We start from the raw sequence: 15,115 nt of genomic DNA, 5'->3' as shown, positions 1-15,115 counted from the left end.
ATCATTGCCATTGTCTTAAAGGGATAGTACGGAGATGGCGGTCAGTCCACCCTCACCTTGAAGGTGAAAATCGGTCCCCACGGTGTGAGTGATATGTCAGGTGGTGGACCCCACCGGGTTATAAAAACAAACACACACACAAAGTCAAGCCATACCATTGCTATTGTCTTAAAGGGATAGTACGGAGATGGCGGTCAGCCCACCCTCACCTTGAAGAAACAGAAAGGAGTTCCAGCACAGGAGGAACGCCGTGGACCGGTGCGGTGACCCCGGGCTCCAGTACCTTTCAGCCGGTTTCGGTCCCCGCCAGAAAGAGCAGCCCGACAGCAGCCTGACAACAGCCTGAAGCAGTGAGAACACGCTGAATATAGCGGGTATAGGTGGGCCTCTCTTTAAGGTGGCTAACATGTGTTTTGCTGCTGCTCCCGTCAACAGCTGTGATTTAAACATGTGTTTGGTGCTGAAAAATAATGGAAACAAGGAAAGATTTGAATATGTTAAAAAAAAAAGGTTTGTGCATGTCTCTGTGTTATAAGCGTGAATGTAGTGATAACAACACAGGAAACACACACACACACTTCCTTAGTGTTTGCATCTGGCATATGGCAGCCGCTCCATGTAATGCGTCCATTCAACGAGAAGATCTGGTTTCTCAGACCTATACCCAGCTCGACTGACCTTGAACCTTCACCTTGACACGACATTCGACTTGAAGAATGTTCAAGCCGAGTGGAAACTTCATGGGTTTTTTCACACAATAAAACGCCTCAGAGTCAACTGCCTGGCAGTCTGTAAACGTAGCATGTGTGCCAATGTTTACCTTCACATGTGGCGACGCTCCGTCCGGCGTGCCGGTACCATGGGTTCGCGCAGAAGGATCAGTTCTGCTTCCTCCCTCCACTGTCCTAATAAAAGCCAGTGGAGGGAGACAGAAGGGAATGGATGCGGCAAGAAAGAGGAGGGGGAAGAGGAGGAAGAGTTACGCATGTATGACTGCCTGATTTATGTGATGGGGAAAGAGAGAGCGGGAGGGAGAGAGCGGTCGGAAAGAGTGGAGACAGAACCGACTGAGCACCAGACATCATTTCATCGTCTTGTCTCTCTCTGCCGTAACTCACGGCTCAGACTCTGTTCACAGAGCAACACAAGAAAAGGCCGAGCATACTTAGACACCACAACTGTGTCAGAGAACGACATGTTGAGAATACATTTCCTCAAAACATAGTGGATGATTTAGATGAATCCCCTTGAGTTGTGCGTGGTGATGGACACTGCTGTCGCACAGTGTTTTATACGAAGCACACGGAGGAACTGCAACATATTACTGTGAAACAAATAGTTTTACCAAGTTTTGTTTGAATCATTTAATTTTTAATTTGTCTCTTTTTTAAGTTTGTGTTGTATACTGCAGAGTGTGCTGCCAACAGGTATAATGTCTACAACGTGCTTATTATTGACATGCTTTACAGTCGTAACAATGAATAGATTCAAACACAACATGTAAAGTATAGATTGTTTCATATAGTAGCTGAAAAAAAAGCTTTATATGATAACAAAATTATCATACAATTGTATCTAGTATAATATAGTTATGAACAGAAGTGGGACACAGTAGCCGACACGTTTCAATACTTGGGCAACTTTTCTGTGACAAAATTAAGTGTTTGATCCATTATTGCCATTATTATATATTACACTGGTGTATTCTGGAATTAAAATGATGTGTTTCTCCTTTTGGAGTTGGTTCAAACACACACACACACACACACACACCACCTCTCTTTGCAGACACTGAGCGTGGATAGGATCCTGCTGATTTGGGGGTTCACGACACACACAACACACAGATGTCCTTGAGATAACGTGAGCGCGTGTGCAGTTAAACGTCGACGTCCAGTCTTTCCGTCCACGCTGTTCCTCAGAGGAGGACCGACACACACGAGAGGAGGAATATAAAATGGAGTGACTGCAGAGGAAGTGGGGAGGGCTTGCATTGGCTTTGGGTAGATGTGGTTTCAATCATCACACATCACATCACACATGAGTGCAAAGAAAAAGAAGGAGAGGGTGATGGAGAGAAAGAGAAAACAGAGAGAGGAGAGGGAGAGCCGAGACCAAAACAAACATCAGCTCAACTTAAAACACACTCTCTCAGTCTGTGTTACATGTTTTCAAGCTTAATCATTAATGAGTTCAGTTGTGCTTATAAACGTGTTGCCTGTTAGTTTTGGATGTTTGCTCTTTGTGCACCATATTTTCTCTCATATTTGTAAAGTAAATGAATTACTGATTTGTCGGTGGGATGAATGGAGGGAAGAGGGAGGGAGCGGTGGATGGAGAGAACAGACAAGATGGAAGGGACAGAAGGAGGCAGTGAGGAGTAGGAACATGTTTGGAGAGGAAATAAAAGCAATGTGAAAGGAGTGGAGCTCCTAAAATAAGCTGTTAGCCTCAGACAGTCCAAACATCCAGCAACAGAGAAGACATGCTCCTTATCTTCTGTTCCTCCTCCGGCTGTGCATTCCTCCGACTTTTATTGCTTTCTCAGAAAATGTCTCCCCAAGCTGCCATGTCCCAGCGAGTGATAGGGACGCATAGATTCAAGTTCTTGGTGATTTATACGGCGCTTCACCGTCTAATGCAACCAAAGCCAGTTTTGAAAAGACCACATCGACCTCATCCGTCATTTGTCTGGATGACCGAGAGGTTCAATCTGCCAGGTTTAAGGGTCAATGCCTTCCTCAGGTTCAGGTGCACATTTACTTCACAATACACTCTGAGCCAAATCCCGGAAACACACAGAATGGCTTAAAAGGACTACAAAATGTGTAATTTTCATATTAATTTTCGTATTATTTAGCTGAGTGCATTATTGTCCCATTATATTGGTGAGCAGCAGACATATATATGGCTTATATCTTTAAAATAAGGCAAGTCACACCATTACCATGCCAGCACCATGCTTGCACTACAGATAAGAGGGACAGTGTGTATTTTATATTTTGTGGTGAACTGTCCCTTTAAATAATATTACAAAATAAACAATTCGCAAACCATCGAGCAGAATGTGTCGCAATGAAAAGCAAATAGTCAGTGAACAAGGTTTTAGTGTGTACAGCGGCCTCGTTGCTCAGCGTTGTCAGGATGGCCGAGCGGTCTAAGGCGCCAGACTCAAGGGTTGACTCCTTCCTCAGCAAAGAGGCTTCTGGTCTCCAACTGGAGGCGTGGGTTCAAATCCCACTTCTGACAGCATTTTTTTTTTCTCCGCGTTTTCTGGTCCACACAGAAACACACACATGTATTTCCTCTTGTTTCAACGTGAAAGCCTTTGCCTCTGCCCACCAGGCGAGCACTTTAGAGAGCGGTCACACGGCGCCGGCGGAGCAGCGCGGTGAACTTCTTTCGTCTCACTCCGTCTCCAACTTCTCGCTCGTGTTTCCTCGATGCATAAAAGAAAAAAAATAACTTTGGAGAGCTCCCTCCCACCGCCTCCTTTTCCCTGGCTGCGTAATTAAGTTTGGAGAGGGTTTGGAAACGTGTGATAGCCGTGAAGAAATCTCACTTTATTTCCGACACCTGTTGCTGAGGACACCGCGCGCACAGACGCACGCAACGGGGAGCGCGTGCCACTCATCTCTGCCTCTACTTCTACATTTCTACAGATGACACGTTCGGACATTGCTGCGTCCTGACAGGTCCGCGGCTGCGTTGCGCTCGCGCAAAGAGCCGTACGAGGTATTCCTCCGTGAAGGTGATCGAGCAGCGGGGAAAAAACACATTCAATGTGACACCCAGAAGAATGTGTGTCTGTATCAGCCAGTGAGCGCTCTGCGAGGGGGGCTCCCTTTTTAATAAAACCACCGACTTGTCTGTACTTTCCCTGCCGGACAGAGAGACACACTTTTCGGACTTGAGCGCTGGTGGGAGGACACACTTTTCTTGGAGAGCTGAGCAACAACTGGACTCCATCGAACACAGCAGAACAGGTAATAACTAACATCACATTACATTGTATTAATGAATTTTTAAAAAGTTTTCAAAGTGACTCCACAGAGTACAAACATCGGCATGATGTTTGCAGACACACTCGCAGTAATCGGTGATTACTTAATTACTTATTTGTGAGGTATGATGCACCTCTCAATGATGTGTCTAAGATACACACATTTATTTCCACTTTATGATAGTTTAATGTGTGCATGTAATATTTCCTGTCCGTGTTTTCGGCTCTATCATCTTTATGCTGACAGTTATAAGACGTGTATTACTCTTTCATGAGTTTTGATGGGAGATTTCTTGAACTCTTGAACTGTTGAGTCGCTTTGTACATCCTGAACAGGACACACACACATCAGATGTGGAAGGAGAAGAAAAAAAAAGTTGGTTCAAACTTGGTCCACTGGGCTGCTCCATTTGATCTTGTAGACGTTTGGTCCCCACAATGTTTCCGTTGTCAAAGTCTACTTATACAGAATGGCCTTATTTCATGACTTTGGCTCCATTATGACAGTGGTGAAATGCTCTGTGTATGTATGTATATGTGTGTGTGTGTGTGTGTGTGTGTGTGTGTGATCTGCCAACCCCATCGGCCTAAATGAAGGCAGCCCTCTTGCGTTGCGGTGAAGACCAGGACTATTTTGGTCGAAATGTTGCACAAATGTTTCTCTCAGCTCAGAGAGGTTGCTCTGCCGGCCTCCGTCCGGGCCAGAAGAGGCTGTACGGCATCCTAACTGCACACTGACACTGAACTCTGGGAGGAACAAGTCCCTTTTCTTCATTTGGACAAGTACTGTAAACACGAGGAAGGAGGATCTCCACATTTTGAGTGAAAAGCTGACATCTATCAGATGGTAGGCGCTCTATATATTAATGTGTTCCTATATATATAAGCATATGTGGATTGTGACGATAAAGTATCGTTCTTATTTTAGTGGCGTGTGTTTTAAATTATCCACTTTTATTTATTGACAGGATGTTTCTGAATACAATGTAAATACTTTGAAGATGGATTCAGTTAACGGGACCAAAAAGCTTTGAGTATCGTATAATATGACTTTATCTGTTAATTATGGGCGGCTGGTTTCATGGAGCAGCTTGTGTGTGTTTTCTCCTGTTTGGTAATAAGACATCCATAAATCAGAAGACATCTTGACACTTCATGCTGACCTTTTGAACTCGGCTCCATCTAGAAACAGTCAGTTTGTTCCACACACATTCATCCCAAAGGCAAAAACTTCCTGTTCATTCATCGTCAAAAAAAACAACGAAAACATGTTTTTGATTTTAAAAAATGTATCCGTGATTAATCGAGCAACATCGTCGGAATCGACAAAAACATCCGCAAAAAGGAAACTTGCAATAAAAGAACATCATCATCAGACATCATAAAAAACCTTCACAAACATCGTTATGGTGAGTAAAGGGCAGACAGAACCGAGGGAGGCATTTCGTCCCCGTCTGGCAGCACACGTCAAGGTCGTCTCTGGTGGTGATGTCTCCGGTTGGCCTCGGCGCTTTTTATGGTTTTAAAAGTCTGAGACCCACCTGAGCGGTGGAGCAGACTGACAGCCGGGCTGATAAAACCCGAGGAAGTGGGGGAGGGTTGCGGGGGGGGTGTATAGTCACGTTAGAGCTGGAGATAGAGGTGGTGAAAAGTGTTGCTGTCAACAAGTTGGCCATTAGAGAGAGATTACCTCTCTTCCTCCTCCCTCCCCGTCTACCACGTCCACTTCTGGTCCTTCTCTTCTCTCCATCTCAGTCAGGACACAAACGTTCTCTTCACCTCTCTCAGGATTATATTGCTCTTTGTGGTTCATGGCTGGGAATTGTGTTTTTAAAAGTGGTTAAATGTGCTGAAGCAGTTGGTTTTACCCAAAATATGGATTTGTTTCTCAGGAAGAAGTCGCCCTTTTCCCATTGTTATTTCTTCTTCCTTTGCCTCTGTCTGCCCTCTAACGGGAGAGGAATACCTTTTCTTTAACCAAACACTGGAGTGTTGCTTGAGTGTCTTGTCGCTTGGGACTCGGTAATTAGGGAAGGGGAGTAAATGTGTGTGTGTGTGTGTGTGTGTGTGTGTGTGTGTGTGTTGTGTGCCTCAGTGCTCGATATATGAGAAGATGGGATGTCTGCAAGCATCAATGGATCCTCAAGGTCATTCAAGAGTGTGTTGTAAATAATATTACAAAATAAACAATTCGCAAATCATCGAGCAGAATGTGTCGCAATGAAAAGCAAATAGTCAGTGAACAAGGTTTTAGTGTGTACAGCGGGCTCGTTGCTCAGCGTTGTCAGGATGGCCGAGCGGTCTAAGGCGCCAGACTCAAGGGTTGACTCCTTCCTCAGCAAAGAGGCTTCTGGTCTCCAACTGGAGGCGTGGGTTCAAATCCCACTTCTGACAGCATTTTTTTTTTTTCCGCGTTTTCTGGTCGACACAGAAACACACACATGTATTTCCTCTTGTTTCAACGTGAAAGCCTTTGCCTCTGCCCACCAGGCGAGCACTTTAGAGAGCGGTCACACGGCGCCGGCGGAGCAGCGCGGTGAACTTCTTTCGTCTCACTCCGTCTCCAACTTCTCGCTCGTGTTTCCTCGATGCATAAAAGAAGAAAAAAATAACTTTGGAGAGCTCCCTCCCACCGCCTCCTTTTCCCTGGGTGCGTAATTAAGTTTGGAGAGGGTTTGGAAACGTGTGATGGCCGTGAAGAAGTCTCACTTTATTTCCGACACCTGTTGATGAGGACACCGCGCGCACAGACGCACGCAACGGGGAGCGCGTGCCACTCATCTCTGCCTCTACTTCTACATTTCTACAGATGACACGTTCGGACATTGCTGCGTCCTGACAGGTCCGCGGCTGCGTTGCGCTCGCGCAAAGAGCCGTACGAGGTATTCCTCCGTGAAGGTGATCGAGCAGCGGGGAAAAAAACACATTGAATGTGACACCCAGAAGAATGTGTGTCTGTATCAGCCAGTGAGCGCTCTGCGAGGGCTCCTTTTAATAAAACCACCGACTTGTCTGTACTTTCCCTGCCGGACAGAGAGACACACTTTTCGGACTTGAGCGCTGGTGGGAGGACACACTTTTCTTGGAGAGCTGAGCAACAACTGGACTCCATCGAACACAGCAGAACAGGTAATAACTAACATCACATTACATTGTATTAATGAATTTTTAAAAAGTTTTCAAAGTGACTCCACAGAGTACAAACATCCACATGATGTTTGCAGACACACTCGCAGTAATCGGTGATTACTTAATTACTTATTTGTGAGGTATGATGCACCTCTCAATGATGTGTCTAAGATACACACATTTATTTCCACTTTATGATAGTTTAATGTGTGCATGTAATATTTCCTGTCCGTGTTTTCGGCTCTATCATCTTTATGCTGACAGTTATAAGACGTTTATTACGTTTTCATGAGTTTTGATGGGAGATTTCTTGAACTCTTGAACTGTTGAGTCGCTTTGTACATCCTGAACAGGACACACACACATCTGATGTGGAAGGAGAAGAAGAAAAAAAAGTTGGTTCAAACTTGGTCCACTGGGCTGCTCCATTTGATCTTGTAGACGTTTGGTCCCCACAATGTTTCCGTTGTCAAAGTCTACTTATACAGAATGGCCTTATTTCATGACTTTGGCTCCATTATGACAGTGGTGAAATGCTCTGTGTATGTATGTATATGTGTGTGTGTGTGTGTGTGTGTGTGTGTGTGTGATCTGCCAACCCCATCGGCCTAAATGAAGGCAGCCCTCTTGCGTTGCGGTGAAGACCAGGACTATTTTGGTCGAAATGTTGCACAAATGTTTCTCTCAGCTCAGAGAGGTTGCTCTGCCGGCCTCCGTCCGGGCCAGAAGAGGCTGTACGGCATCCTAACTGCACACTGACACTGAACTCTGGGAGGAACAAGTCCCTTTTCTTCATTTGGACAAGTACTGTAAACACGAGGAAGGAGGATCTCCACATTTTGAGTGAAAAGCTGACATCTATCAGATGGTAGGCGCTCTATATATTAATGTGTTCCTATATATATAAGCATATGTGGATTGTGACGATAACGTATCGTTCTTATTTTAGTGGCGTGTGTTTTAAATTATCCACTTTTATTTATTGACAGGATGTTTCTGAATACAATGTAAATACTTTGAAGATGGATTCAGTTAACGGGACCAAAAAGCTTTGAGTATCGTATAATATGACTTTATCTGTTAATTATGGGCGGCTGGTTTCATGGAGCAGCTTGTGTGTGTTTTCTCCTGTTTGGTAATAAGACATCCATAAATCAGAAGACATCTTGACACTTCATGCTGACCTTTTGAACTCGGCTACATCTAGAAACAGTCAGTTTGTTCCACACACATTCATCCCAAAGGCAAAAACTTCCTGTTCATTCATCGTCAAAAAAAACAACGAAAACATGTTTTTGATTTTAAAAAATGTATCCGTGATTTAATCGAGCAACATCGTCGGAATCGACAAAAACATCCGCAAAAAGGAAACTTGCAATAAAAGAACATCATCATCAGACATCATAAAAAACCTTCACAAACATCGTTATGGTGAGTAAAGGGCAGACAGAACCGAGGGAGGCATTTCGTCCCCGTCTGGCAGCACACGTCAAGGTCGTCTCTGGTGGTGATGTCTCCGGTTGGCCTCGGCGCTTTTTATGGTTTTAAAAGTCTGAGACCCACCTGAGCGGTGGAGCAGACTGACAGCCGGGCTGATAAAACCCGAGGAAGTGGGGGAGGGGTGCGGGGGGGGGTGTATAGTCACGTTAGAGCTGGAGCTAGAGGTGGTGAAAAGTGTTGCTGTCAACAAGTTGGCCATTAGAGAGAGATTACCTCTTCCTCCTCCCTCCCCGTCTACCACGTCCACTTCTGGTCCTTCTCTTCTCTCCATCTCAGTCAGGACACAAACGTTCTCTTCACCTCTCTCAGGATTATATTGCTCTTCGTGGTTCATGGCTGGGAATTGTGTTTTTAAAAGTGGTTAAATGTGCTGAAGCAGTTGGTTTTACCCAAAATATGGATTTGTTTCTCAGGAAGAAGTCGCCCTTTTCCCATTGTTATTTCTTCTTCCTTTGCCTCTGTCTGCCCTCTAACGGGAGAGGAATACCTTTTCTTTAACCAAACACTGGAGTGTTGCTTGAGTGTCTTGTCGCTTGGGACTCGGTAATTAGGGAAGGGGAGTAAATGTGTGTGTGTGTGTGTGTGTGTTGTGTGCCTCAGTGCTCGATATATGAGAAGATGGGATGTCTGCAAGCATCAATGGATCCTCAAGGTCATTCAAGAGTGTGTTGTAAAGTCTGTGAGTGTGTGTCCCGTACATTGAGACACAATGGATGAAGTGTGAATATTCTCCAGAGGAAAGTGACTGTCAAGTAGACTTCTCACAAACTCTTGAGGGGAAAAATCTGCATGAAACGAGGAAAAAAAAAATAGGGCAAAATAGCGAGTCTGAATGTGTGTCTGCGTGTAAATGTGTGTGTGCATGCTCGAGCGTCTCAGAGGGGGGTCTTTAACACTGGGTGTGTTACACGAGTGTGTATTTGTTGCCCAGTGGGAGCCCTAATGACTAACTTGGACACACACAGATGGTGGTCCATGTGAAGAGGATGGCCTCTCCAGTTGAAGAGCCAGCATTTTAAACGCAGGTCTCTGATTGGTTCACTTGAATCTGGGGAATTCCTCCCAGGACAGTGCATGACAGCATCCGGCTTAACCCCTCCATTCCTGGTGTGTGTGTGTGTGTGTGTGTGTGTGTGTGTGTGTGTGTGTGTGTGTGTGTGTGTGTTCAGTCAAGACCTGTGTAAACCTTCCATACATATTTCTTGTTTATGTTAATCTTTAAAGCAGAAACTCTAAACCAGTTCCTCACTGTGAACGTTTACCTGATGGATCACTGGAAGTTATTTCTCTCAGGGTTTTGGACCGGGGGCTCGGGACAAATCAAGGCATTTGGAAATATCCCCCGCAGCTGTGTAAACTTTACATGCATGTTATAGAACAAACAATAAATCAGTGAATTGATAAAAATATCAAGATGAGAATGAGATTGTTGTAAAGTTGAGTTTTATATTTATTGTAAAAAAAAGAAGCATTATTCTTTTCTCGTCACTGTTTTTACCAATTGAGGAGTTATTACAAAAACATGTAAAATATATTTTTGGTAAATATAGTATTGCTGATGTTGAATATGTAAACATTTTAATTTCAATATCCAATATTTAAGAAAATAGTTGGAAATGCTGGAGTTCCTCCATATACAAGTTTAGGACTTGACTCAGAGGCAGCCTGCACTAAAGCTGCCCTGTGTGTGTGTGTGTGTGTGTGTGTGTGTGTCCGTGCACTTCAAAATGTGACCCTGTGGTATTTGTTACAGTGTCTGCGCTTTCTGCATTCTCAACGTGTGTGTGTGTGTGTGTGTGTGTGTGTGTGTATCTTTGCATGTTCTAGGCTCTTTTAGGCCGGCGGTTTCGGGCAATGTGGTGATGTCATCGGGGCGGCTGGGTGGGGTGACATGGGGTTAGAGTTTGGCAAAGGTCCTGACTCCAGCAGCCCTCAAAATGTGTCTGACCGGGAATTATGTGGCTGTCCCTGCTCGTGTGTGTGTCTGCGTGTCTGTGTGTGTGTGTGTGTTGAGCGTGTGTGTATGGTCAGTGGTAGCGGTCTCCAGCTGTATGCTTGCAGTGTCCTGCTCTAATAGTAAAAGTGATTTACGGGACACTTTATAGAGCCTGAAACGGTTTTTAAAATCCGTCCGGCCGACACAAGGCGACAGTCACAAGCCGCCACAAGACACACGGTGACCAGAGGAGCCGGAGGTCCTGAGCACTGGTGCATTAAAGACTCATCAATGATTATATTCGACATAAATTCCAGTATTTCCCCCGATAATACAATAAGAAATGTATTTTTCCGAGAATACAGTAATTATTAGAGCATTTTTGATTCACAGTTATTTAATTTCTATTGCCATAAAAACAGAAATAACTCAAAACGGACAACATATAATTTGACTTGATCTAAAACATATTTATATTTTATTTCATACATGTTATAATTCCTGTGCTTGTGGACAAAATTGAGTCCAAGGAAGTGCTGAAAGGTCTGATTTACTGAACATTTCATTTTTCTCATTTTTATTTCACCAGGTAAAGATCTTAAACATCTCCTTTACAAGAGTAAATTGAATTGACTCCATGTTCACTTCATCAACTAAACCCTCTGTTGTACTTTCCACATGGATGTTCACGTGGACATGAGCTGATGACGAGGAAACGCTCGGATCTGTTATCTCTCCGCGGCGAACCCACATTCCCAAAAGGTCCTCAGATTCTTAATTTTCTCCGCTCAGCCGAAAAGTTAGAAGATGTGCACGGACAAAAAACAGTCTGATGGAGACGCTTTGGCTTGTTGTCTTCATCAGGCCATTCACGTTACAACCCAACTCTTCTTCACTCCCCTGGAGTAATTTGGCCCGCTCCGGACTATTCTATCAAACCCACAGATATTTTAACAAACCCCCGAATCTGGATCAAGCCCCAAGGTCTGAGGGAACTTGGCAATCTGCTTGCTTGACAGTCCGTGCTCCGCAATCCAGATCCTCTGTCACTTGAGTTCTTAAAGCACAATGTTTTTCCAAGGTTTGCACCAACGCCACACAAAAAGCGCAACATGTCAGAAAGGTAGAAATATTGGAGAGAAACTCTGATGCATTCAGCGTGTTGGCTCGGCTGCGTTGTATAAGGGATCTGAATGGAACAACCCATATAAACACCAGGGTCATTACAGAGCCAGCCTGTCTCCTCTAGCCTCCCTCTCCTCCCTGCTTTCCTCTCCTCTCCTCTCAGTTGCACCGATCCAGCGCTGATAAAACTATCAACAGCACACCTGCAGCCGGTCGCAAAGCTGTCGAACTCGCACACACAAATACACACACTCTTGGCCGTGTATGAACACACACCCAGACAGATGGTGACGGGAATCTTATTGAGCATGCGTTCACCACAATGTGCCTTTTCTCTTCTGCTTTAAACTCCTCTTTTTTCAAATTACACCTTATTTGTTTTTTTTCAGTTGAAGAAATGTTGGGTTAGAAGTGAATATCACCTAATATAATATTATATATCACTTTTACTGTTCATCATTTTACAGATACCAGACTCTGGGATTCAGTTCATAAGACTTGGGCACAGGCCCAATATGTGTCGGTCTTGGCTCCTGGCTGCAGCCTCTGAGTGACTGATTGACTGACTGGTTGATAGCCCGACTGCCGAGCACGCCTTGCCTCATGCAAGAGGAGGCCAAATCTGTCTGTTGACCATGTAGCCTTTAGAGTCTCATGCCCTACCAAGGTAGGAAAATAGGTCCTATTTCCGGGCTGCATTGAGTCCCATGGTCTAAGAAGAGGGTGGAGGGTCGTATTTATGGGTCCTCACATCCCACAAGAAACATCTATGTAGTATTCGCTTATGATGCCTAAATAGTTAAGAGTCCTTCTACTCTTCCCCTAGCATGTCGTAAACAAGGGATTCGTGACATGCTTGGGGAAGAGACCCTCTAAAAGTCTCGGCCAGTGGTTTCTCTGGTCTTCATCTGTGTTGTCGTCGGGTACAAATTCTGGAGTCTCTGCAAAAATTGCAGACAGCGCTCGGCTACAGACTCTGGGACTTGGGTCGACACCCATTCTGTGGCAGTCTTCACCTTTCATGTTGCTCTCATGAAGAAACTCGCTGTGCACCCTGAGATACTGCAGGCGATGCCACAGGAAGAAGCGTCAGTGGCCCTTCGATTTAACGCTCTTCTTGTATTCTGATCAGAGGCAAAGGTCAAATCCGTGTGAGGAGTGGGATTCAGTCTATTTGGTACCTGTAGATAATCAAGGACAATTTTTTTCTCGAGATATCTGTATTGCCAAACTATGCAGAGTTTCAAACACACAAGTAAAAAGTATTGTCAGAAGTGGGATTTGAACCCACGCCTCCAGTTGGAGACCAGAAGCCTCTTTGCTGAGGAAGGAGTCAACCCTTGAGTCTGGCGCCTTAGACCGCTCGGCCATCCTGACAACTGGGATCTGATCTGTGATCTGTTGTAGTCGCTCATCTCTCCCATGTCAAATAACAGCACCTGGGAGAGTTTTACTGATTACAGCTGATAACAACAGGAAAGCAGCTTTCAGTGTATCGAGCTCATCACTGAGCGTTAACTCCTCCCACAAGTTTCAGAATGAAACTGCTCCATGGTGTTAAACATTATATTTCTGCTGACATGTAAATTCTAACCTCGGGATTACATCACCAGTCAGGTTGGCCGAGCTCACTATACAGTTACTCAAGGACTTCAGCTATTTGATTTTCATCCTCTGGTTTGAATGACCCTCTCAAAAACATCTATTAGAAGACCCTAACTATTGTTTGTGAACTAAATATTAATTTGTATTTTAAGTCCAAGTGTAATGTCAGTTGGTTTCCCAAAGTTGTACTTCTCTGCCTCTCTTAAAGCAGCGCTAAATGTGGGACTCGAACCCACAACCCTGAGAAATATGCTGCAATCAATTGTACTTGGATCTCTGACACAGAAAAGAACAATGGAACGGTCATTTAAGCCAGAAGACCAAGCTGGAAACTCAGGACAGATTTATCCAGCCGGGATTTGCCAACACATTAATCACGATTTCAACATTGTTTACTTGGAGTGTTTGTGTTGTGACACAAAGCGTAACATTGTACTTGCCATCTTCATTTACATTGACTGGATTTGTGCTTTATTGCAAGCATGCGGTCCTAGTTTCCTCCTCCCGACTCTTAGTTCCGTTGAATTAGATTTTCAGAAATATTTCCCCTCATGACTCTCCAGTTGTTTAAAGACGATACTTTATACTCTGCTTCTCTTCATTGATGGGGCGCTTGTCATAGCTGTAGCTCCTCTCGTATGGAGCTCAGAGACTCGCCAACAAACATGGGTCAGCTGCAGGCGTCCATGTTTTCACAAATTGTATTGTAAACCGAGGATAATGCTCGACCGACTGAGCTCACCATATGTGGGAAGACTTCAAAAGTACCACGACTCTGATATCCCGTGTTTTTCTTGATGTGTTTTGGTCTGGACGTCAGATCTCTGATATATCGTAACAATGATAGCACGATATGTTTTTTTGAAGTGGACTACTTTCTGCCACATGACCTTAGGTGGCTCGACAGGTTTTGGGTGGTGACTGTGTCGTCGTCGTACCCCCCCCCTTCTGTGTTGACCCATTGTAAATCGTTTCACCCCGTCACTGTCAGCCAGTCAAAACACGGCAATGAATGAAGCTGTTCAAATCAGCCGGGTGGTCCTCTACACAGTTTGGCAAAAACAGGTGAGCAGCGTTTGTGTGTGTGTGTGTGTGTGTGTGTGTGTGTTGAGGATTAACTAGGGATGATGGTGAAAAAGAGGGATGAAGAAAGTAGAGGTCCCAGAGAAGAAAGAGTGAAAGGAGGGCGAAAGACAACATGTTTGGTCGGTCAGATGAGAGGAAACGCTGCCTCCTACTGGTCATCGTCTGCTACTACAAAAGATCAAAGAAAAAAGGAAACAAAACAAATAAATTCAGCGGAATAATACTTACGTTAACGGCTCCGTCTCTCACGACCGGTGCCTTTCTGCTTTATAGCCCTCCGATAGAGAAACGGAAACAGAGAGATTTAAATGATTCCTCCACAGTGCTTGATGTGTGTGAGTCATACACATCGTATCGCGTCTGCCTGAGATCCTCACAACAAGTAACAAGCACACACATTAGCAACTAGAGGCGTCTGTTCTCTGTAGTTCAGGAGTTTGTGAAATATTGTCCTCTCATCTCCTCCCCCCCCCCCCCCCCCAACCACCTTCCTATTTTGTCAGATTCCTCCCTTTTCCCCGTTCCTTTCTTTTAATCTGCTGTGTGTGTGTGTGTGTGTGTGTGTGTTGGATGGGCAGTTATAATATAATGAGATTCCCAGTGCCCAGGTGCTCTTTCTAGATAATTACTGAAGGTGTTTTCCTGTAGCCAATCTCTGAACTGAAGCAATACCAAATCTGTCAGCACACACGCGCACACACAGATGCACACACACACACACACATGCACAT

At 44.6% G+C, this 15,115-nt stretch overlaps 1 protein-coding gene and 3 non-coding genes across 6 annotated transcripts in view; 3 read left to right on the top strand and 1 right to left on the bottom strand.

Annotated features, from left to right (window-relative positions):
• Positions 1–3,138: 3,138 nt before the first annotated feature.
• trnal-caa (transfer RNA leucine (anticodon CAA)) lies at positions 3,139–3,249 on the top strand. The gene is made up of 2 exons: positions 3,139–3,176; positions 3,204–3,249. It is a non-coding gene; the product is annotated as a tRNA-Leu (tRNA).
• Positions 3,250–6,286: 3,037 nt separating this feature from the next.
• trnal-caa (transfer RNA leucine (anticodon CAA)) lies at positions 6,287–6,397 on the top strand. Its single transcript has 2 exons — positions 6,287–6,324; positions 6,352–6,397. It is a non-coding gene; the product is annotated as a tRNA-Leu (tRNA).
• Positions 6,398–7,110: 713 nt separating this feature from the next.
• The window catches only part of wnt5b (wingless-type MMTV integration site family, member 5b), a 74,915-nt gene continuing 66,910 nt past the window's right edge, over positions 7,111–15,115 (top strand). For all 3 annotated transcript variants that reach the window (XM_056425001.1, XM_056425002.1, XM_056425000.1), the window contains exon 1: positions 7,111–7,132. The gene's annotated coding sequence lies outside the window, so the exon portion shown is untranslated. The remainder of the gene's footprint in view (positions 7,133–15,115) is intronic.
• trnal-caa (transfer RNA leucine (anticodon CAA)) lies at positions 12,960–13,070 on the bottom strand. The gene is made up of 2 exons: positions 13,033–13,070; positions 12,960–13,005 (listed from the first exon to the last, which is right to left on the bottom strand). It is a non-coding gene; the product is annotated as a tRNA-Leu (tRNA).

This window comes from Pseudoliparis swirei, chromosome 10, assembly GCF_029220125.1.
Source record: "Pseudoliparis swirei isolate HS2019 ecotype Mariana Trench chromosome 10, NWPU_hadal_v1, whole genome shotgun sequence".
NCBI lineage: Eukaryota > Metazoa > Chordata > Actinopteri > Perciformes > Liparidae > Pseudoliparis > Pseudoliparis swirei.
The sequence above is the reverse complement of the archived record's forward strand: the minus strand, read 5'-3'. Positions and strand labels throughout refer to the sequence as shown.